Raw genomic sequence first — 24,897 nt, forward strand, 5'->3', positions numbered from 1 at the left:
CTTCGCTCGGTGTCATTAAGGGCTGGACAAAGCTGGTGTCCGACTCATCCTCGCGTGGCAGTGCATTGCCTGGGTAGCAAATTTCCGCTCGCGCGCCCCGCTCGTTCTCTTTGATGGTGAGTTCATGATTGAAAATGTTCATTATAGGGACTATTGTTTCCTTGGTCCCGTCAACACTGAGGACACAACGTGGTATGCAGTGCTCTCGATCTTCTTGATGGCATACAGCGTAACGAAACCCGCGTATTTTGGGGGCACAACCGTTGTTTCCTTTGCCCAAAGGCACACAGGACGTTCTGGGAGCTCTAGAATTTCAATGAACTGAAGCGTGTCCTCTCTATTGTTCTCGTTCCTGTGCTCCTCAAAAATCCGCACGGCGTTCTTCCGCCTCACAATCGTGACGTGTGGTTGCTCTGTGAAAGGCTGGCCCACAAGTAGGAGTACGGGCTGTGGAGCGTCTGGCTCGATCAGCACGGGAACGTCCGCTGTAGCTTGGTCGACCGTGAGGGTGATGCTCGTTTCCCCACACGGTGTCACATATCCAGACCCGTAACCCCCGATGGTGAACGACTTGGTCAACTTCGTGCAAGCGACTCCGATTCGGTTGGCGTCCTCTTTCCGCAGAGTTACGCATTGGCTACCGAGATCGATGTATGCTTGTATGTCGCAGCCGTTCGCTTTCGCCATTAAAAAGTACTTTTCGTTAGCCTCTTCAGAGGCTCGGGGGTCAGAGCCCACCATGTTTTGAGCGACGCGCGCTCCTCTCTCCGTTTTTGCCCTGTAGTCTTTTTCTCCGTGGCCCACTCATCCGCAAGCGTTGCATCTCTCCTTTCGCGGTGGTGCCGGGCAATTGAGGGACACGTGACCGTACTCGCTGCAGTTGAAGCAGAGGGGCTCTCTTTCATTCCATGGCGGCTTCCTCCTCGCCTTCGGAGGAAGGTTCTTGCGGTCGGTAGGGTTCAAAGTCGACGCCGATGCTTCGTTTTTGTTGCCATGGGCATTGGAATATGCGGGAAAACGAGAATAGTTCGGGGCACCACTTGATTTCCAAATTGTGCCGCCAGTGTTTCCCCATTTCTCTTCAAGGCGTTTAGGCGGTGAAGAAGATCTTCCGGCGCCTCGTATGTGCGTGCGCTTTCTGCTCTAATTCCCTCGTGGTCATAGTGCCCTGTGATGAGGTATTGAATGCCAGCTTCATCTGTGAGGTTGCAGCGACGAGCTTTAGAGAGCTTGTCGTAATAATAACACTCGATGGGCTCACAGCGCTTTTGTCTGCGCTCCTCCATTTCTCTATGGAGTCGTTGGAATCCAGCTGTCGCGGGGAACGCGCCCTTAATTTCTTCTTTCCATTCCGGCCATGTTTTGTTGATGGACGAGAGGGAGTCATACCATGTCTTCGCAGGCCCTTCTAACCTCGAGAGTGCGTTGCCAGATGTCAGCCGGTCGCACCAATGGTAGACTTCTGCCAAGTCGTCCACGCGTCTTATCCACGCGTCTACTGTCGGAGAGCTGGATGACACCTAATCAAACGGTGGCATTAACCGAGTTGTCTTTCCCGCGCCGATAATGGGTGCGGCCGCTGCTTGCTGCGTCTGAAGCAAGGCAATTCCGTTGATGGCTTCTCTCACTGCTGCCTGAACGCTGGCCTGTAGGATTTCCGCCACGGTGATCGTTGACTGAGGTATCGGAAGTAAGTTGCCACTTGTCACCGCGTCGTCGCAGCCGCCTTGGCTTGAGTCGTCGGCGTCGTCGTTCCCGCCATCGCTGCTCGGTCGTCCGCCATCTTTCAATTTCAATTTCAATTTCAATTTATTTCCCATGTACACATGGTGAGGGCCGAGGGAAAAAAGGCAGAAATTTTGGCTTGACGTGCCCCTCGGCCCCTACATTGCAGGGCAGCAGGTAACATAAATGTTTTAAACAAATAGCATCTCAAAATGCAAACAATAGTTATCAAAAATGGTTTTGCGTATTATTAGAAAAATGACAAGGAATGAAGTGTACAACAAAAAATGGTAACAAAAAACGAAACAGAAAAATACGCGTCATCGAACAACAGGAATTCGGTTACTCAAATTAGGTCAACACTATACGGAAACGAAAGAGATAAAGAAGCAATGAATCTATAAAGTGGCACATACATCGTGTATAACTTGGCGGCATGCACGTGAAAGATCAACTTGTGCAGTTTGAAACTTATTTAGAAGACGGGGCAACGTGTTTGCTAGATTATGTGTACCATATATTGTGCGGCAGGTTGGATTATGCCACAGTTCGCTGTGTCTGATAGGATAAACTTGTACATTTAGCGAAAGGTGTGCCGTGTCACGCAAGTAATTCATATTTTGTGTTATGTCCTTCTTGTATCTTTCAGCTAGCCTAACATTATACATTTCAGATACTTTTATGGCATTGAACTTGTGGAATAAATCGCATGTGTATATATGAGAACCGACGTTAAGTACTGCACGCAGAGCCTTCTTCTGTAAAACATAAATCTTATTTTTATTGGTACCTGTAGTTGCTCCCCAAACTAAATGCGCATAGTTCACTTGGGACATAAAGAGCGAATTATATAGGAGAAGTTTAACTTTGCATGGAAGTAAGTGACGATGCCGGTTAATGATACCTGTGACACGAGAAAGCTTACTGATGACAGCGTTTACTTACTGATGATCTTCGTTTGCCATATCCGTTGAAGATGCTCCGGTGCGGGTGACAGTCATGGTGGAGCTTCCCGCTTAATTTCGTATGTTCGGGCGAACGTTGACTCTATCCCACTTCTTAACTGTTAAACTTCTAAATTGTTAAAAGAACAGTTCAGAGACTTTATTTGTCATTCAGTTAAAAGGGCGATTGGTTAACAAGCGTTGAAACTTGGACGAGTCGGTAACTGTGAACCATGGCATGTGAGGTAGCGAAAGACGGGACAAGGAACAGAGGAAGACGCACACAACGCAGGCGCTAACTTCCGATTTACAGAAACCTAGGCGACCAAGACGAACGTGAACCGCGAGGCAAACAGGCGCATGCGCCCGGAAAAAAATAATGAAAACCAGGTGAATCAGGAACGAAGGACGAACGACTCAGAGCTTATTTAAGAAGGCCAGCTCTCTTTTGTACAGGGAGATAGACGGCTTGCTGACACATTTATCATCCAAGGCCACAAAAAGGGCCACAAATTGGGCTTATGCCGCACGAGGCGGACTTATGGTTGCTTGGCGGGGGAACTTATCACTCATCCGTCAAGGCAACTGTTTGGTCTAAGACCCTTTTCCCAAGCATCTCACCCTAGAAGAGCCGAGCACCAGGCCAGGGGAAATCTTGTACCCATTAAAGAAACCGGTGGGTACCCGGCGGCACTGGGGATCGAACCCAGCACCTCCCGAATGCGAGGCGGATGCTGCCTCAATAAGCGCTGCCTCAATAATTTCACGAGTTAACCGATCCCGGTGTCTGGCCACGATCGAAGATTTATCCAAAAATGGCACACAACCACACTCCTTACAGTGCAAAGCTAGATTCCTGCCAGTAAAAGTTTTCAAGTTCTTTTTGTGCTCACGAAGCCTATGATTCAAGCAACGACCAGACTGACCAACATACCGCTTCCCACTGGAGAGCGGGATGTCATAAACAATGCCTTCAGTACATTTTACGAACTTTTTTCTGTGATTATGGTGCACTACAGCTTTCGGGGACGTTTTTCGGCGGGCAAAGTTTTTTTGGATAGTGCGCTTAATTTTTCAGGCGCTGAAAAAAACCACGCGAACATTCACTTTCGTCCCAGTTTTCTTGAGATTGTGGGACAGGCAATGAATGTAGGGAATGACGACAATTTTGCCTTTCTTTCTTTCTGAAGGCACAGACGGTAGTTGCTCTTGCAGGCGCTTCTTCTTCAGTATGCCTTCAATGACAGAAACACAGATATCAGCTGGGTCGCCTGTTTCATAGCGGTGGAATTTCTTTCGAGGAGACATTCTAGAGGCCCGTGTACTGTGCGTTGTCAGTGCACGTTAAAGAAGCCCAGGTGTTCGAAATTTGCAGAGCCCTCCACTTCGGCGTCCCTCATAGCCTTACTCGCTTTGGGACGTTAAACCCCGTAAACCAAACCAAACCGGATCCTTGCGAATTGTTCGTGAATGTGATGACAGATGAGGTCGGGGCATTACTTTTACAGGGCATTTTCAAACATAAATTAATTATGCCTTGTTTTACGAGTTTAGAATGTGCAGATCTGTAGTGGAGTAGAGGTTTGTTAGCACGAGGTGAATAGCTCCAACACACGTGGTTGGCCAGGAATTCAAAAGAGATACCAAGAGAGCGGATCTCGTTGTTAGTCGGCATTTCGTTATGCAATAGTAGCGGTGAAAAACACTCTTGTACAATCGCTAAAATACCGGAAGCAACGTGCTCTAAGTGCGACGCCGTACACTCAACCAGAAAGAGGAAATCATACACAAAACGAAAGAGTCTCACCACATGTGGGCTGGTAAGCCGCTCTTGGAGGCTCCTGTCAAAAGATGCCATATGCAGGTCGCTAGGTACAGGGGCCAGACAAAACCCAATCCATATTCCCTGTTTCTAGATGTGGGCAGCGGCTTGCCGATTAATGAGGGTGGAACGGAGATAAAAGTGTAACAATTATAAAAATCTGCTGACGGACAAACCGGACTCATTCTGAAATGGCACACCACCAAAATGATGCATGGAATCTTCGACTATGGTGAGCAGGTTATGATTGGACAAGGAGTAATAAAGATCTTTCAAATCGATGGAGAAACCAAGAAGGCTCTTGTCTTGTTAACAAGAGGCTGTGTTGCTTCTTTCGTGTCCAACAGCTGAGTCTGTTGTCTTCACGCGCCGCACGAGCGCTCATCCTCCTCATCCTCTCCTCACGCGGGCGGCTCGGGTTGCTCCGACTCAAAGTTAGGGTTGCTCGCCCTCCGGCGAAGGATCTCTGTCGACGGGGAAGAGTAGGCGTTCACTTAATGGAAGCCCTGTTCTCGATGCTAATAGGTTGTGCTCATATATTTTAGGTAATCAATACACCGTTTCCGCTATATTCGAATGTTAGCTTCGAAGAGCGACGTCCTGGTACCGGCTTCTGGTAAGCTTTGACTGATTACGAGCTGTGGTGTCCGGCTATCGCCGCCGCCGTCGCTAACGCGCAGGCGCGCCAGAAAACGAATAAAAGGCGTGCGCCGCAACCTACGGGTGGGCTATTCTCGGCCAGCCACGCACCGACGAACATGCGGGAGTAAACGGCGCGTTCGCGCCTGGAAACTTGCCTGCTCCTTCGCATGAACGCGCGCTCATGAACGCGCGTGTCTGATGAACCACGCATCACAACAACTGGCGACGAGGATGGGATAGAAGACGGCGTTCTTCAGTTTTGGAAGGGAAGTGTTTCTGAAGTTCACTCGGTGAAGAAGACTATCGTTTTTGCAGCGTGCGGAGCCGGTGACTGTCATCATGACTGGGGCCGAGGCAGCAGTGACGCACTTTGCTGGGCGACTGGGCCAACTGGAACCCTTCGACGAGTCCGCCAGCGATTGGGCTTCGTACGAAGAGCGGCTTACGTCGTTCCTGATTGTCAACGGAGTACCCGACGGCGACAAGCCAGGGCATTGCTCCAACAACAGCTCGCGACCCCTTGCTTTGTAGAGTGATAGATTTCATAAACGTGGGGTGGCCGGCGTCTGTGTCTGAAAAAGATTTGAAGCCTTTTTTTAACAGAGGCAACGAGCTCACAGTTCACCAAGGCTGCATCATGTTCGGGATGCGAGTGATCGTGCCGGCAAAGTTGGGCAACTTGCTGCTGGACGAACTCCCCGAGGGGCAACCAGGCACCGTGCTCAGCAAGCAACTGACGCGCAGATACGTGTGGTGGCCGTCCATCGAGGCGGACCTCGAGCATCGGGTCAAGGCCTGCGTAAGTTGTCAAGAACAGCGTTCCGAGTGCAAAGCGCCCCTGCATCCTTGGTCTTGGCCAACACCACCATGGCAGCGCGCACATATAGATTTTGCTGGCCCCTTTTTGAACGCAATGTTTCTTGTAGTCATGGACGCGCATTCCAAGTGGCCGGAAGAGTTTGTTATACGCTCGACTACGTCGGACGCTACAGTTGACAAACTGAGAGAGCTGTATGCGCGGTTTGGTTTTCCAGAAACCATGGTCACTGATAACGGCCCGCAGTTTACTTCCGAACAGTTCAAGCTTTTTGTGAAAGAATTGGGCAGTCGTCACGTGCTTACTGCACCGTATCATCCCAGCTCAAACGGGCTTGCAGAGCGTTTTATTCAGACACTTAAAAACGCTCTTCGTAAGTCTAGCGGAACGGACACATTACATCTGAGGCTTCACAAGTTTTTGCTTACCTATCGAAACTCGCCCCATGCGACATCTGAGTCACCAGCAAACTTGCTACTAGGACGACGGCTGCGAAATTGACTCGATGTTGTCAAGCCAGCGGTGGGAGGAAGAGTTGCATATAATCAGATAAAGCAATCCATGGCTCGCCCACGTCGTGATCGTGACATAGCAGTCGGTGACCAAGTGATGGCTCGCAATAATCGAGGCAGACCAAACTGGGTCCTTGTTGTGGGGCAGTCCGGCCCTTTGTCTTTTACCGTTCGTGCTACCACACCCAGAGGCAGTTTAACCTGGCGCCATCACAAGGACCAGCTGCTCGCGCGGACCACGGATCCGGACGGCGAGGCATCCAACCTGGACGGAGACGAGTTCCTGGCGTTTCCACCAAGCGTCGACCCAGTGACATCCTCCGCCCCTACCACCAGTGGTCCTGCCGCTTCGCAAGCGTTCCAGACGGCGGGTGCAAGACGCTACCCGACCAGAGACCGTCGACCACCGGACAGATATCAAGCTGGAGTTGTTAAATTTGCCGATATAAAAGGGGAGGGTTGTGGTGTCCGGCTATCGCCGCCGCCGTCGCTAATGCGCAGGCGCGCCAGAAAACGAATAAAAGGCGTGCGTCGCAACCTACGGGTGGGCTATTCTCGGCCAGCCACGCACCGACGAACATGCGGGAATAAACGCCGCGGTCGCCCCTGGAAACTTGTCTGCTCCTTCGCATGAACGCGCGAGCAACTTGCCTGCTCCTTCGTAGGAACGCGCGGTCATGAACGCGCGCGTCTGATGAACCACGCATCACAACACGAGTCATCGGCCATAGTTCAGCGTCCTCGTGCTTCTGTACGAACGTCTACATCTGCTCAAGGAACAAGTATCAACCGCTACGTTGGAGACATTGTCTCAGCGGCTATAGCGCCCTTTTGCTGTCTACAAATAATTGTGAAGACAACCACCGCCCACCGAGATCGGGAGCCGTGTTCTCAATGCTAACAGGGCCTCATGTTTTGTGGGTGAGCGTGCCCCCTGTTTTTCGCTGATGTTAATATTCCTGCTATTTGCTGCAAACGTCACTCGCACGTTGCTGACTTGGTGTGGGTATCGGCCTGTGCATGTATCGGCCCGATTAGCCAGTTTTTTACGGGAGACAGAGAGGCGCATTCAGAGCCACTTGTATGGCTGTGGTTATCATGCTTGTTTTACTTTTGGAGGCAGGAGGACGTTTTCTGATAGTTTTGATTTGTGCATTACCTTGCTAGTTTTCCCTGGCGATGCGGAAACAAACCCAGGCCCGTACAAGGCGGAACATGTTTTGTCGATTGTTAAAGAACTAACTAGGTCAAGTGGACAGTCCTAGAGCAAGACGTCAAGCAAACGGAAAGCACTTTCTACAAACATCGCAGACATAAAAAGACAGCTCACAACAATCCAGGAACGCCTATATGTCGTCGACGACTTGCGTGTGGACATCGGCAGTGTGAACACAACGCTCACTGAATTCCACGCTTAGTTACATTCTGTGGCATCAAACACAACCTACAAATCTCGTCGTTGACGACCTGGACAACCGAATGCAGAAGAACAATCTCGTTTTTCGGCGTATTACTGAAGGGTCACTGCAAAATTGAAAGAATGCTGCTGTATCCGGAGAGCGATTTCTGCGGAACTTATGGTCCTAAGTGCTTTGCCCAAGGCTGCAGTAAACAGCTATCGTACAGCGTATCCACTCCAGCCTACGTTTCATGGATTCTGCGTGATCCCGACTGAGAAGAGAGACTAGGCAGTGAGCGAAGGCCGCACAAGAACTTTGTTTACACCGTGCATTCCGGCTGCTCTTCTCCATTTTTTTCGCGCCACGGCTGAGACGTGACTCCGGGGCCAACTTCCAAGCGGCGGAAAGAACGCAACCGACTCACTGCACTGTCTGTTCCCGGAAGCCCGGATTCAATTTTTGACGAGCCGCGCCGCTTGCGTGGCTCATAAGCAAACCCGCGTCAAGCTGCCCTTCGACCCTATGGGCGATCCTCTTGACACTCACCCACGACTACGTAACGTGACGTGAAAACATAGAGACATTGTGTGGGAACCTGGCGAACTATTACTCTACTTATAGAGAGCGGCACCATGTATCAGCTCTCTCTTGTCGACACCACGCAATATGTAACCTTTTGTATAAAGCTCTTCGACTTTGTATAAAGCTCTTCGCATCTCTGTTGACTCGGGCCCGACACCACGCCGGAGGCGCCGATGTCGCTGACCAAGTCCCAACAACAGTGGATGGCAGCTCGGTGGGATCAGCCAGCGGCAGCTATCCTGGTGTGGTGAGTGCCGCGTGTTTGCTTCTCGATTCGCCAGATTTCTTTAGCGCAGAGAGTCGTTAGTTGAGTTTGGCGCATTTAAATCATTGCTGAAAATTTTCCACGGGGCAAGAATTGGGTAGTCTGTGTAAAAAATTTAGTTGCCAGAGTGCAGAGTCTGACAGAGTGCGAAGTCAGAAAGGACCAGCTTAAAGTCCAAGACCTTCTTCAAATGTTCCAGGAGCTGGGTGTTTTAGTTGTCTCAGCAAAACGCAAAAAGCAAATTTTGGAGCTAATGCAGGCAGAGAAGATGACCGAGGAACAAGCCGATGAGATTTAGAAGACATTTCTAGACAGGAAAGAACGCGAAGAGAAAAAGGAGCGGCTTGTAGAGCTTGAGCGGAAAGCGCAGATAGAGGAGTTCGACAGAGAAAAGGAAGCCGAACAATTAGAGCATGAACTGCAGATGAATAAACTCGAGATAGAAACTCTTCGAATTTCTACGAGGCGCATTTTTTCTTCGGGTACACAGTCCAAAATGAAGGACCTTGCGCAGCCATTTATAGTGGGCGAGAACATATCACTTTTTCTGGTCATCTTTGAACGCCCATGCGAAAAATTAGGCTGGGAAAAGGACGAATGGCCGCAAAAATTGTTGACCGTACTTTCATTCGAGGCTTCCGAGGTAGCACGCCTTAGCAATAACGATGCACAGGACTACGACAAGGTGAAAGCGGCACTGCTGCGGAAATACCGCCTGTCGGATGAAGCATTTCGCCAGCGGTTTAGACATGCGGGGAAGGGTACAGAGGCCAAGAGTTTGCTTATCAGATTAAAGCTAACCTGAAAGAATGGCTGAAGAGCTCAGGTGCATTGAAGATCACGACAACATGGTCGAGTGGATTTGCCTGGATCTATCGCGGAATTTTGGAGGACACTAGGCTCTAGATGCAGGACAGAATAACTGAACTAAATCTGGACAAAGCAACCGAGCTGGCTTAAGATTACTACATTCGCAGGAATTTACGCTCGAAATCCGCAGAACAGGATAAATGTGACAGAGCAGACTTTGGTTCCTGCAAGCCCGAAGGAAAGAGATTTCCTCCTTCTAAAACTTCGAAAAGGAACTCCCGTAGGTATGGGAGAGCTTAATGGAGGGCCAAGATGAGATCAGCAGAATTGTCGGGGTGACGGGGTGAAAACTCACACACGCGATTCATGCGCGAAAGGCAGTGATTTGTTTTAACCGCAAAGAACGAGGCCATTTGGTTAGAAACTGCGAAAAGAAAGTCGCTTTCGCGAGTATTCAGGACTCTGACGAAAACCTGCGGCTTTTGCAACCATACATGCAGCAGCTGTTAATAAACGGCAAGAAATCCGGAGTTCTCAGATTTTGCGGCCACCATGAATATTGCTCATCCGCTTTGCGTTTCTCATGAGCACTTTACTGGGAAATGCGCATGGATCCGGCAGGTGGCAGAACAACAAAGTGTCGGCCTGCCACTCGCAAAGGTAGTCATTTTCGGAAAATTGTACACTGAGGTGTCAGTTTCCGCTAGCCTACCTGACCATTTTCCTTATCTGTTTTCTAACAAATCCGAGCAGATGCTGAAGGAAAGAGGGCAGTCATTCTCCGGTAACATAGCGTGCATGGTGTTAACCCGTTCGAGGGCACGTGAATTCTCAGGAAAGCCGGACTGTGCATCATCAGTAGCATCATCCGTAGCATCATCAGTAGATGCAAGAGATGCGGAACCAGGGAGTATTTTGACAGGCTTTCAGCCTCACGCTACAGATGCAGAGTGTCAGGAGAGAAAGAGAACTGAGAGCACAGAAGAAGCTGCCGTACTAGCTGAAAAAAACCCGGACGCAGGCTCTGTGTTGACTCCTGCGTCCGACAGTTGGAAGCAGCGCGCTAAGCTAGACAAGGCGACGCCTGTTTCTGAGCATAAAAGTGACGCTTCACTGAGCACTCTGCTAGAGAGTGTCAAACAATGCTGCTCCAGAAAGAACATTTCGTTCTATGAAAAATAGGGTATAATCTACCGCCGATATTGTGGCACTAAAGGACGAGTGTAGGACCAATTGTTGGGGTCACAGAATTACCGTAAGCAGCTACTCGACATTGAATACAGCACCGCTTGGGCAGGCCACTTAGTCATGCGAAAAACGAAAACCAGGTTAGTACAGGGGTACTACTGGCCCGGTTGATGGAAGGAAATTGAGGAGTTCGTTCGCTCGTTCGGCACGTGCCAAAGGATTGGAAAATGCACTGACAAGTGGAAGGCGTCCATGAAGTTGGTCTACATGATTACTGAGTCATTCCGTCGGCTCATTATTGACATCGTAGGGCTGCTCCTTGTATCGGAGTCGGGTTGCCGCTACGTTTTGACCGCGCTATGCGTCGCCACAAAATTCCCGGAAGCAAGTCCCCCGGACGAGCTAAGTTCAACCTGCGTTGTTGGTGCCTTATTGGGGATATTCTCGCGCGTCGGATTCCCCTCAAAAATCCAAAGTCACAACGGAAGCATGTTCACTAGCTGTCTCACGTCGAGATGCGGAATTAAGGTCGTCCACAGCTCTGTTCACCACCCGCAGTCGATCCCGGTTCAGTGAATGCACTCCGTCTTGAAGCGCATTTTAAGGGCTGTTTGTTTCAAAAATAAACATGACTGGGTAGGTTGCATTCCCGCGGCATTGCCCTGAGGTCGGCTCCTCACGATATCACAGGTTTCAGTCCGGCCGAGCTAGCTTACGGACGTAAATTAAGGGGGCCACGCCGCGGTGGCTGAATGGTTACGGCGCTCGGCTGCAGGACCGAAAGACGCGGGTTCGATCCCGGCCGCCGCGGGTGAATTTCCATGAAAGCGAAATTCTAGAGGCCCGTGTACTGTGCGTTGTCCGTGCACGTTAAAGAACCCCATGTGGTCGAAATTTCCCGAGCCCTTCACTACGGCGTCTCTCATAGCCTGAGTCGCTTTGGGACGTTAAACCCCAATAAACCAAACCAAACCAAATTAAGAGGTCCACTCCGCTTGTAGCAAGAATCGTGCGAGGGCCAAGGAGAGGATCCTAACGTCGTATCCTACGTGTTACAACGGCTGGAGCGGATGGGGAAAACTCGTGAAATGGTTGAAAGCAATATTAAAGCGGCGCAGACATTTGCTAAGGCGCGCTGTGACAGAAAGACACGAAGGCGAACTTTCCAAGTGGGTGATGAAGTCATGTTGCTGTGCCCTTCGAAAAAGACAAAGCTAGATGTCCAATGGGAAGGGCCAGCCAAAGTGGTGTCCAAGCTTTCAGGCACAAATTATGATGTAAAACTTGGAAGAAATCATTCTAAATTGTACCACAGTAACCTCATGAAGCCTTATATTAAGCAAAAGGGGGTGGTAAATTTTCCACTTAACCTACCAGAAGAGGAAATCGCTGAGATTCCTTGTATGACAACTGGAGACACTGCGAGTAGCATGCTGGTGGCCAAGATGGATGCAGAACGAAATTTAAATGAAACCCAAAAGCGCGACTTAGGCCAGATAGCCCGAGATTTTTCTTTCGTCTTCTTATACAAACCAGGCAAAACAAACCTGATAGAGCATGACATCAAACTGACGGAGGATAAACCAATCCGTTCCAAGCCTTACCGCGTATCTCCGAGACAAAGGGAAATCATGGAGGCTGAAATTCACCGGATGTGTCACCTGGGTGAGATAATCGCAGCTGAGAGCGACTTCATTTCACCGTTGATTTTAGTTGAAGTGCCAGGCAAACATCCGAGGCCCTGCATAGATTACCGGTGTTTAAACTAGGTAAGAGTCAATCAGACGTACCCTATACCCAATATTGAAGACAGGGTGGAGACAATATCCAAGGCCCCGTACATTTCAACCTTGGACCTTGTTCGCGTTTACTGGCAAGTTCCGCTTACTGAGCTGCGAGTCACTATGCAGCTTTTATTTCACCGATAGGGTCTTTTCGGCCAGTGATGCTCAGCTTTGGGCTGAAGAATGCTCCTTACAAATTTTCCTGTCTTATGGACCGCGTTCTTATGGACTAGAGAACTTCGCTCTTCCGTACCTCGATGATGTAGCCCCTTAACGTGTCTGCAGAGCACATCATCAGAGAATGGTCGCTTACTCAGGTGGAGCATAGCCCTTCAGCAGCACAACTTTGAAGTGCGTTATAAGAAAGGGAAGCTAAACACCAATGCTGACGGTCTCAGTCGACCGTTCTAAAGAGAGGTGAGCCGTTTAGCTACTATGTTATGTAACTGTTGTGGGTACCTCCCTTAGTCCCTCCGCACACGGGGTCAGCACGTAGCCCAAGAGTGGGCTTCCTTACATGTCCCGAGGCGTGCGAAGAGAGAGACCCACTGCGTGGTTCGAGCACCGAGCCGTAAGGGGACCAGTCTACTCTTGCCGCGCTCGTGCGCTCTCAATCCAAGAGCGGTAACACGTTTGCAGCACACGTATTTATTGTGCTGACAACAGCGGTACACTCATACACAAGCACTGCATGCGGCACTCCTTCCACCCGTGCGCACCTGGCATCCACCGCCACCCGACAGCGGGCCGCAGACGATGCGCGCGCAGACCGGTGCGGCGGGAAAACTCTAGTGAGAGCCGCGGCTGACTCGGGTCAGCGGCGGCGGTTACTCGGCGGGTTTCGCCGGGCGCTCGCAGGTTCCGCAAGAGCGGGGCGCGAGGCTCTCGGCTTGCGATGTTCGGGACCTGTGCGACAAGGCACGCGAATGGCCGTCGGCAAAGGCCTCGGGGACAGCGAATATTGGTCGCTCACGTACCTTGTCGCTTGCGTCGGCCCGTGTTCCGCCCTCGTCGCACGCCCGCCACCAACTCTCCCGCGCTTCCGCAACCCACTACCGAACAACACAACTTCGCCCCTACGTCACACCCCCGCAACCCAATCAGCGGACCACGTAGCACGACCCCCCGTGGAGTGCAGCCGGGATCCCCGCGAGACCGGAGGGCCCAGCGGGTGGTTAGGCAGCGTCCAGAGCCGTACCGCGCCTCCGCTAGCGGACAGGGTTTCGCAGCAGTCGAAAAGGAGCAGCACAGGCTGCCCTCGAGACAGCGCGAATCCCCACATCCCTCTCTCCTTAAGTGCCCTGGTCGGTCTGGAAAGCCAGCCGTATGTCCGTCGACAGACGCGCAATGGCACTGCAAGGAGGAGTCCTTCCACCAGCCTCCCTTTTCCCCTTGCCCTTACGCGCTACGCTACATGGTATATATATGAAAGAATACAAAATACATAAATATAATGGAAAAACGATAACAAAAGCAACAGGCGGTGATATAATATATGCATGCCAATAATAGAGGATAACATCCACTCCGGATTATACAGTGCTATAAAAAATGATTAGTCACTAGACAGAGGAGAAACAAAGAAATGAAATACATTACTGAAATATAACAAAAAAAACTGTCCTGGCCCTAAATCGCGTCCATCGGCTGCCCAGCGTCAGCGGCGCTTGCGCCGGTCACCTCCCTCACCACCAAGGGCCGCTCCTCCGCGGCCACCAGCGCCGCAAACGACGGGTCCACCTCCATCCAGCCGCGCACCATCGCCGCCAGCTCCTCGTTGGACATCGCCTATGCCGGCTCGCAGGGCACTGCAGGGACATCGGTGGTCACCCTCGCCTTGGGATGCAGGCTCCCGGTGTAGTGCGACTCGTGAATGACGAGCGCACCGCACGCCTCGCAGGTGACCGCGTCCGGAGGAATGGGCATGTGGGCGCCGCCCGATTCCGCCTCCCGCTCGGTGATCGTGAAGCCCCGAAATGGGAAGGGCACATGGAGCTGGCCCCGCTCCACTCTTCGCTGGGCGGTCCAGGGTCTGGCCGATACGTATGACAACGGCGGCGAGGCACCATCCTGACAGGCCCAGGTGGCGACGCACCGCTTCCTCAGGCCGCCGCCTGCTCGCCTCCGTAGAAAAGCCGGGGCCGCCAACTTCGCCCCGGGCGCCCCGGGCATCCGTCTCCTCTGCCGGCCACCCCGGCGGCGACGACGATTGGGAAGATGGCCGGGTCCGGTGGGCATCGGCAGCGGTGGTATAGGCGACATCACGGCGACTTCACTCCTAGCAAGCCTGGCGTAGTCCTTCAAGCTCGTGCACAGAGGGACCACTGGCGAAGCGAGGCGGTCTCCGCGGGGCCCGAGCCCACTTCCGCGCAAGGAGAAACCCGGAGGAGGGAGGGACCGGCGATCCTACGGCTTACGCTGAAACTGGACAGCCCTACACCCCCCCCCCTCTTCACTGTACACACACACACACACACACACACACACACACACACCGGAGAAACTAAACACACATGAAACAACCCAAGAGGGAACTGTTCCGCATGCACATATATACAAATGCGCGCGCCCGCCGGTCTGAGAAAATTCTCGGAACGGGCGAGCGCTCGCTGAGGTTGGCAGGGACGAACGAGGCGTTGTCTCATTACTCTAAGGGTCCGGAGTCAAGGACGCGCTGTCTCTATGGTGCACGGCTCCTGAGAGGGTAGCGGTGCGGTGGCCGAAAGCGGTCGGACGCACAAGGCATGCTCTGTGGCTTGGACGCGAGGTCACTGGGCCCCGGCGTCGACTCATGCGGCCTACAGTGGTAGGCTTTCAGGTCAGCGATATGAACGCGGCCTCGGGTGCGCCCCGTTTGGGGATCCACCAGCTCATACACAAGGGGAGAAAACCGTTTCTCCACCCGGTAGGGCCCCAGCCACTTAGGAGCCAAAGACGCGGAAAACCCTTTGCTGGCATCACTGAGGGCATGGTTGCGTTTGAGCACTAAGTCACCTGCCTGAAAGCAGACGTTCCGGTGGCTTTTGTCATACTGAGCCTTCTGCTGGGCTCGAGCAGCACCCAGGCTTTTCCGCGCCCTACGAAGGGCTTGCGCTAGCCTGGTGCGAAGCTGCGCCGCGTATGAAGAACGCTCCCCCGGCGCACTCTCAACCCCTTCTTGGCGCTGCGTCACAACAGTGAGCGGATTTGCCAGCTCTCTCCCAAAAGTGAGAAATGCGGGGGATAAACCTGTAGAACGATTCTCCGCAGTCCGGATTGCGAACGCGAGCTCGTTTAGGTGGTCTGCCCAATACTTCTGGCTCTGGGCAAAGGCCGTGAGCATCGACTTTACGGTGCGATTGCAGCGTTCCGTCAGATTAGACTGGGGGTGGTAGGGCGACGTGAGGCGATGCTCTATCCGAAAGGAAGAGCACGTCTCGCGAAACACCCGAGCCGTGAAGTACGACGCGTTGTCCGTGATCAGGCGCTCCGGAAAGCCAAAACGCGTGAAAACTTCCATCAGCTTGTCTAGCACAGCCCGGGCCGTCACCTTACGGAGTGGAAAAAGCTCCACCCACTTAGTAAAGTGATCGACCACTACCAACAGGTGCTGAAAGCCCTGCTTTCTCCTAGGGAAAGGCCCCATTAAGTCGCAGGCAGCGTACTGCCACGGCCGCTGACTGTCAATCGGTTGCATCAATCCCGGTGGGCGGCCACCGCGAGATTTCACCGTCTGACAGACATGGCAGGTCCGACAATAGCGGAAAATGTCCCGCTTCATGCCGGGCCAGGTGACAGTGCGGCTGAGTCTTGCAAAGACCTTTGAGCCGCTCAAATGTCCGGCCAGTGGCTCGTCGTGAGCATAACGCAAAGTGGCGCATCTCAGACTTTTGGGTACCACTACCTTAAACGGATCAATGGACTCATCGTCGGTAGCGGTATACCTCAGCACGAGCCCATCCGGGTCCAGCAGGAACGAATCCTCGGGGCTGCCAGCAATGCAAGCTGGCTTGGGCCCTTCCGCACTCGTTGCAATGCCAGCAACGTTACGGCGCTCTGTCTCAACCAAACGACTTCTAATCTATCTACAGAAAGAATCGGCCTGCTGGGCCCTCAGGAGCTCTTCCCGGCTGAATATGATTGCGGTATCCCCGACGGGGGAGCCGCTTCCATTACAGTTAGACGGAGACGAAGCAAAGGCGTGGTTCTCCTTCATCGCGGTGCGGGGCTTGCCCAAAAAGGGGGGCCCCTTCGGCACGCGCAAGGTGGCTGCGCCCTCACAGGAGAGGACAGCCCGTCCAAAGCTTTGCGAGTCATTCGTTTTTGACTTACACTTGCGTATCCCACTTAGTGCACAGACCCTGTCAGCCCCTCCACGGGGGGAGGCAGCCTCCGCGTAGCTCTTTCTGCTAACCGTCCCATTCCCGCGCTCTGTCCGCGCTCGTGAGGCATCGCTTTCCCCAAATGTGGGAGGACACTCTCTCTCCACGTCGACCCCCTCTTCGCTCGTCCGAACTGGCGGAACAACTTTTCCTCCCTCCCGCCTGCCTCCGGCAATGGCGGTGGCAGGCAGAGGGGCGCGCGATAGCGCGTCTGCAACGACGTTTGTGCTCCCCTTTCGGTACTGCACCGAAAAGTTGTAGTGCTGTACGAGAAGCGCCCAGCGCGCCAGTCGGCCCACGGGTTCTCGAAGCCTCATGAGCCAGCTGAGTGCGCTGTGGTCGGTCTGCACAATGAACTTCGTGCCGTCCAAATAGACGTCGAACTTGCGCAGAGCGAACACGATTGCTAGGCACTCCTTTTCAGTAACAGAATAATTCTTCTCCGCGGGGAGCAAAGAGCGGCTGGCAAAGGCCAGTGGGTGCAGAACGCCATCATATTCCTGGAGGAGGACAGCCCCCAGTCCCAGATCACTCGCGTCCGTCTGAACAACGAACTCTCTGGTCAGGTCAGGCAACCTGAGCTGCGCCGTCTCGGCAATGGCACGAGACAAGGCGCGAAACGCTTGTTCTTGCTCAGGGCCCCAGTGCCACTCGACAGTCTTGCCCAACAGCTTTGTTAGCGGAGCCTGGAGTTTGGCACAGGACGGAATGAATGACCGATAAAAATTGGCCATTCCTAGGAAGCGACGAAGGTCGCGCACGTCCTGGGGCACGGAAAAATCCAGGATCGCCTTTAGCTTCTCCGAGTTTGGTTCAATGGAACCTCCGCCCAGTGTGAACCCAAGTAACTGCACTTGAGTTTGCGCCACCTGCGCTTTCGCCGGGTTGAGAGTCATTCCCGCTGCATTGAGTCTCTGCAAAATGTCTCCAACGTGCTTAATGTAGTCGTCAAACGTGCGCGAGTATATTACAATGTCGTCGAGATAACACATCGCATGCGACCATTTTGAGTCGCCAAGTACCCTGTCCATTAACCTTTGGAAGGTGGCTGGCGCATTGCACAGCCCGAAAGGCATCCTTTCGAATTGAAACAAGCCTCGATGGCAGGTAAAGGCGGTCTTGGCTTGGTCTTCGGGCTCCATTTTTACCTGAAGGTAGCCCTTGGCGGCGTCAAGCGTAGTAAAATACTTTGCCGCCCCCAAGTTACCGACTATGGACTCAATGGTGGGCAGCGGATATGCATCTTTCCGGGTGAGCGCGTTCAATCGGCGGTAATCGACGCAAAAGCGAAAATTACCATCTTTCTTTGGGACAAGAACGACTGGAGATGCCCAGGGGCTATCTGAGCGTTTGACGACCCCGGTTGCCAGCATTTCATCTAGCACTCCATCGATAGCCCGCCTTTTGGACAGACTAACTGGCCTGGGGTTGCTCTTCAAGGGAAGCGCGTCTGCGGTCTCGATCTTGTGGCGCACTAGGTCGGTACAACCTGGCTCGTCGGTGAACAGCTCTTCATACCGGAAGAGCAAGTCCGATATGCGAGCCTTCTGTTCCCGATCCTGCGCAATTGCACTAGCCACCAAAGGGTGGACGCCCCCATCTTGCACAGGCGCGCGCCTCCGCTGAACCACGGACGCGATTCCCTCGCCGGCCCCGCTTCCCACAACACTGCGAGGAGGAGGCGCCCGCCCCGAGGGGGCAATAACACGAGCCGAGGGTGGGCTGGCGAAAGGTTTCAAGGGGACCACGGGGCCGATCCGGTAGCCACCGTTCGCAATGTCTACCACGATCCGGGACTTACGAAGAAAGTCGCGCCCAAGAATCACGGGGACAGTCAGTCCGGGAAGATGAATAAAGCGAAAGCGCCCCGCTCTCCCGCCCCATCTGACCATCAGCCTCACCGCGCCAGCCGCATGGGCGGCGCCGCTGGCAAGGCTAAAAGTCGCTCGGCACTCTCTCATACGAACGGAACGCTGCTGTAATAGGGAGGCAACTTCGTCCCCAAACAAGGGGGCACTGGCCCCCGTGTCTAGAAGCGCCGCGACTTCACAACCCGCAATTGTGACATTGATGAACGGAGCTGGCATGTCGGAGGGCAGGCCAGCACGGCATACGGAGGGAACAGCAATTATCTCGGTCGAGCGTGTCCTCACACCCGACCCCCGACCCCGTTTCCCTGCTGGACGGGCTCACTTGTGCACAGACGAGAGATATGGCCCAGCTCGCCACATTGGAAGCACCGCACTCCGCGTGCAGGCATGTCGCCGCGTCTTGGAAATGCCCCCTCCCGCCTGGTGCACCCCGCTGAGCGGCCTTCCGGCCATTTCGGGAATGTCTCCCCTTGTCCCCCGCCGTGCCCAGAGGCTCGACTTTTGTTCGGACTAGCAGTAGCGGTGGCACTGCTTGCACGCCGGTGAAAAGTAAACGGGTCAAGAGCGCGTTCACTTAATTTCCACTCTTGGCGGGTGTCCGCGCCGACTGCGCACACAGCTTGGGCAGAAGCATCATAGCGTGCATAGGAGGAAGCCCCTGTCCACGCGCAGCGGGGCTCCACTGCTTCGCTGGCAGGCGGTGGAGGGCGGTATGCGCGCATGGCGAGGATGTCGCCTTGTATGCGCTTGGCCTCCGCAGCCAGATCATCCAGGTCGCGAAACCGACCGCCACGCAAGTAGGCCGCAAAAGTGGGATGCGCCTGCCTAACAACTCTTTCGACACGCTCGTCGTTTGAGGCAGTCGGCTCGGCGATCTGGAAAAGATCCTCCATTGTCCGCACATACTCGAGCAATGACTCGTCAGGCGCCTGCGTACGCAGCTCAAGCTCTCGCCGCATCCTACGGTGGTAGTCTACAGGCAGGAATTCCCGACGGAGAGCCGCCTTGAACTCATCGAGCGTGGTTGCTCGGCGACCGGAAAGCCGGTACCATTGCGCTGCTCGCTCCACAAGGGCAACAGGCACGATACGCGTGAGCATCTCGCGGTCATCCAGTGCTACCGCAGCCTGGTAGTGCGTTAGACTTTCGATGAACTCAGTTACGCTGACCGTGTCGGCGTAACCACGGTATGTTGGGACGGCCACCTTTACCGCCGGCCGCGAGTGCTTGGATGCCTCCAGGGAAGCCTGAAGAGCGCCCGATAAGGACTGTATTAGCCGCGTCGCGTCCTGCAGCAACGCTGACGCGTCTGGTACGGGCGCTCCACTGAGAGCTCCCGCCTTTTGGGTCTTAGCATGCTCGGGAACCACAAGCAGCTGCGCTATCTCTCCCGCCTGCCTCGAGCTCTAAGGAACATCAGGCACGACCAATTCCTCGCTCCGTACTAGCGGGCTAGCTGCCATTTGCTCCGTAGTGCGGGCCTCTCTGTGTTCCCCATTAGCCAGCTGCGTAATCGGCAATCTCCCTTCTTCCATCAATGATTGCAGCCCTCCATTACCTATCTCTCCGTCCAGCGGACTCAAACCGGAGCGAACGGGTGTCGAGGAGACGCCTTGCGCTTGCTCCGTTAGTTCCGACACTGCAGCCCGTTGGGCTGCTGATTCCGCTCTCCCCGACATTACAACATCACCAGCGACGATAGAGTTTTCCCACTGGGCGACGTTCGCGAGAAACGTCAAAGGTGACGCCTCCCTAAAACTGGAGAACATGGCGCGGCAAGCTGGTCACACCGGTTCTCGGCTCGTTGTGCGTGGCAGCAATTGCACAGGCAGTCGCTGCCCCACGTTCGGGCGCCAGAAATGTGGGTACCTCCCTTAGTCCCTCCGCACACGGGGTCAGCACGTAGCCCAAGAGTGGGCTTCCTTACATGTCCCGAGGCGTGCGAAGAGAGAGACCCACTGCGTGGTTCGAGCACCGAGCCGTAAGGGGACCGGTCTACTCTTGCCGCGCTCGTGCGCTCTCAATCCAAGAGCAGCAGCACGTTTGCAGCACACGTATTTATTGTGCTGACAACAGCGGTACACTCATACACAAGCACTGCATGCGGCACTCCTTCCACCCGTGCGCACCTGGCATCCACCGCCACCCGACAGCGGGCCGCAGACGATGCGCGCGCAGACCGGTGCGGCGGGAAAACTCTAGTGAGAGCCGCGGCTGACTCGGGTCAGCGGCGGCGGTTACTCGGCGGGTTTCGCCGGGCGCTCGCAGGTTCCGCAAGAGCGGGGCGCGAGGCTCTCGGCTTGCGATGTTCGGGACCTGTGCGACAAGGCACGCGAATGGCCGTCGGCAAAGGCCTCGGGGACAGCGAATATTGGTCGCTCACGTACCTTGTCGCTTGCGTCGGCCCGTGTTCCGCCCTCGTCGCACGCCCGCCACCAACTCTCCCGCGCTTCCGCAACCCGCTACCGAACAACACAACTTCGCCCCTACGTCACACCCCCGCAACCCAATCAGCGGACCACGTAGCACGAACCCCGTGGAGTGCAGCCGGGATCCCCGCGAGACCGGAGGGCCCAGCGGGTGGTTAGGCAGCGTCCAGAGCCGTACCGCGCCTCCGCTAGCGGACATGGTTTCGCAGCAGTCGAAAAGGAGCAGCACAGGCTGCCCTCGAGACAGCGCGAATCCCCACACTGTATAACCGAAGCAATTATATCCGGTTAACTTTTCCGACTTCGCAACGGTGCACACTCCACGAAGTCGAAGAAGCGTCCTAATCCATGCCGCTAGTATTAATGGGCTCCAACGAATGTATACACAATTGTCCGAAGGCGTGCGAAACCTCGAAGGCATCGTAACCAGGCTAGCTTTAAATATGAAACAGCTAGCCTCAGAATGGGAATCGTACAGCGCTCCTAGAAGAATGAGCTGTCCCCTTCGCTTGCCTGATGTGTATTCTAATTGATATGGACTTTATTTGGCCGCATTGCATAAATCAGACAGGGTCTCATTGTGAGATTGTGAGGACACTCTTGTGGAAAATGTTCTTTGGGCTTGTTACACTTGCCAAACACTCTGGTTTGTTTTGTAGTGCATTAAATAGAAACGTACTTGTTTTCTTGAAGATCTGGCGAATCGCGTAGTTTTCGCGGGGTACTTTCTAGCGAGTATGTCTTTGCAGGCTAGTTGGTGCCTAAGCATTCTGGGTTTTTTGCGCAAAAGACACGACACAAAAGAAACGAGGTAGACAGGACAAGGGCTTACTAACAACTCAGGTGCTTATTGACGGAACATTTGCTTAAATACAGCAGCTGCTCTTATCAAACAAGAAGAGGGAAAGAAGAGACTTCGCATACATATATATCAGATCAGCACAGATCCCATCATCGCACGAGTGAATGCATGTTTCGAGCTCTAATTCTTCGCAAGATAACTGATTTCTTTTTTTGAGAGCAAAATTGAAGGATTCCTGACACACGAGGTACCCGATTTTTCTATCTCATTAGCCTCAATTATCTCTCTTCCAAGTTGTGTCTTGCACCGGCGCAGTACTGACGTTTTTTCGAGCGCGGGAGTGCAGTTGCGGCAATTCCGAATATGGTCAATCATTTTGCTACCTGACTTGTTCTTGACATCTCTTGCGTGCTCCCTCAGCCTTTCATTAAGGCACCTGCCAGTTTGGCAAATATACTGCTTACCACAGGCAAGCGGTATCGAGTACACAACGCTCTTTTTACAGGCCACGAATCGCTGCTGATGCCGCTTCGAACAAGCGACGGCCATATCCTCCGCATTCACTCTCTTGCAAATCCTGGAGAGTTTTTCAGGAGCGTTAAAAACCACTCTAACACCAGCCCTAGCACCGATCTTCTTAATATTATGCGAGATTCCGTGATTCAATTTCCTCTCAAAAAAAAAAGAAATCAGTTGTCTTGCGCAGAATTAGAGCTCGAAACATGCATTCACTCGTGCGATGATGGGATATGTGCTGATCTGATATATATGTATGCGAAGTCTCTTCTTTCCCTCTTCTTGTTTGATAAGAGCAGCTGCTGTATTTAAGCAAATGTTCCGTCAATAAACACCTGAGTTGTTAGTAAGCGCTTGTCCTGTCTACGTCGTTTCTTTTGTGTCGTGTCTTTTGCGCAAAAAACCCAGAGTACTTTCTAGTCTGGGTGTGCTTGGTAATGGCGGTCTTGCTGCGTGCGCCATGTTTACACAAATCCCTGACAGGAAGTGGCGCTGTGTGCGGCGACGAGGACATCAACAGAAAGCATGAGAGCTTCGACGACTGATAGCTGCACCGACCACTCGCTAACTGCTTCGAGTTAACGCATCGACCTGCCGAGCAGCGCTGAACAGCTCGACCTCCTGATGCAGTGTCTTGCGGTGGGGGTGCTGTTGCATCCGGAGAGTGATTTCAACGCTGCTTATGGCCCTAAGTTCTTCGCCCAAGGCTGCACTAAGCAGCTCTCGCACAGCGAATCCACTACAGCCTACGATTCGTGGCTTAATGGCTTCTACGCGATCCCGACAAGGGAAGAGAGAGACTGGGCAGTGAGTGAAGGTCGCACAAGAACTTTGTTTACACCGTGCCGCCCGGCTGCACTGATCCATTTTGTTTGCGCCACGGCCGAGACGTGACTCCGGGGCCATCTTCCCAGCGGCGGAAAGAACGCGACCGACTCACTCCACGGTCTGTTCCCGGGAGCTCGGATTCAACCTCCGACGAGCCGCGCCGCTCGCCAGGCTCATAAACAAACCGCGTCAAGCTGCCCTTCGGCCCCATGGGTGGTCTTCCTGACCCTCACCCAAGGCTGTGTAACGTGACGTGAAAACATAGGGACAGTGTGTAGGGACCTGGGGAACTTTTACTCTCTACTTATAGAGAGCGCCACCATGTATCAGCTCTCTCTTGTCAACAACCCGCAATATGTAAACTTTTGCATAAAGCTCTTCGTCTTCCCGCAACTTCCCATCTCTGTTGACTCGGGCCCGGCACCACGCCGGAGGCGCCGATGTCGCTGACCAAGTCCCAACAACGCATAAACAATCAGCAGTGAATTTTTATCAGATCTTGCAATCCAGACAAAACAAATTGAAAGAGCTCACAGGGTAGGACAACATAAATATCACCATATCCGTCCAATAAATATCGGATTTTTGAACTTCAAACGCAAGTGTAACATCCTATGGGACGCTTACAAAGTTAAATACAAAAAAAAAACCTGAAGATGATTATGATACTCCTTAAAGCGAAATTTTGACGCTGCTAGGTAGGCGTTTTGACTTTGGGATATATTAGGCTAAGTAATTAGAGACATACGTGTTTCCACGTGCAGTTACAAAGCACTCTTTATTTTCCACACACTAGTTCTTCAAGTAATCTGCTTCGGCGGTGCGAATGGTCCTTTCGGCGGCGGCGACCAGCCTTTACTTCGGCGGAGTAAACGGCAGGGCCCTTTCGAAGGCACCGCTTAGCCTGTACTTAGAGGCAAGGTGCTGACCGTGGTACGTTATGCTAGAACCAGGTCTATGAGAAGAGTATTTCTTTTTTTTTCGAAGCGAATAGTTTTTGTCGTGGAATAATTTCGAAACGAATATTTCGAGCAGTTATGGCGGAAAAATTATTTAAAGGCAATAGATACCTTTAGAATCATGTGTTTTTGTGACACACAAGGCCACTACATAAAAAAAGTAGATTTCAGCTTTCTAACACGCGCTAAGTTATGTCGACCTTTTTTTATTCGAGATGTTTGCCATTAGGCATAATGAAAAAGGGAAAGCAAGTTATAAGAAGGAGTGTAAACAAGCCTCGCTTAAAAAGTGGCAAAAGTTCACGATAAAGCTACTATCATGAGTTCACTTGCGATAGTCGCCTGCAATGTCCCATCGCAGGCCTACCTTCCTTAGGAAGCGTCGTCCCACGGAAGCTGTAGCCGGGCAAGTCCACAGCAAGTATTTTTCGTCACACTGGTCTGGCGCAGGGCCAAAATGGGGACACTTGTCAGTCACTTCAGAAAACTGGCCATAGCAAATAGAGGGAGGTGACCTACATGTACAGACGACGTATCGTCGAGATGTGAGGCCTATATGATGAATCACCCACAAGTGGTCTTAGCTGCAATTACGTCTTTGCACGGCTGTTACTTTTAAGCGGTGGCTCCATGGACATCT

General features: G+C 53.0%; 1 pseudogene; it reads right to left on the reverse strand.

The window, feature by feature from the left end:
• Positions 1-18,912: 18,912 nt before the first annotated feature.
• Positions 18,913-21,223, reverse strand: LOC149362029 (uncharacterized; annotated as a pseudogene).
• Positions 21,224-24,897: the final 3,674 nt, after the last annotated feature.

The sequence above is a fragment of the Amblyomma mixtum genome, chromosome 2 (assembly GCF_055824585.1).
Source record: "Amblyomma mixtum isolate Tamu chromosome 2, ASM5582458v1, whole genome shotgun sequence".
Lineage (NCBI taxonomy): Eukaryota > Metazoa > Arthropoda > Arachnida > Ixodida > Ixodidae > Amblyomma > Amblyomma mixtum.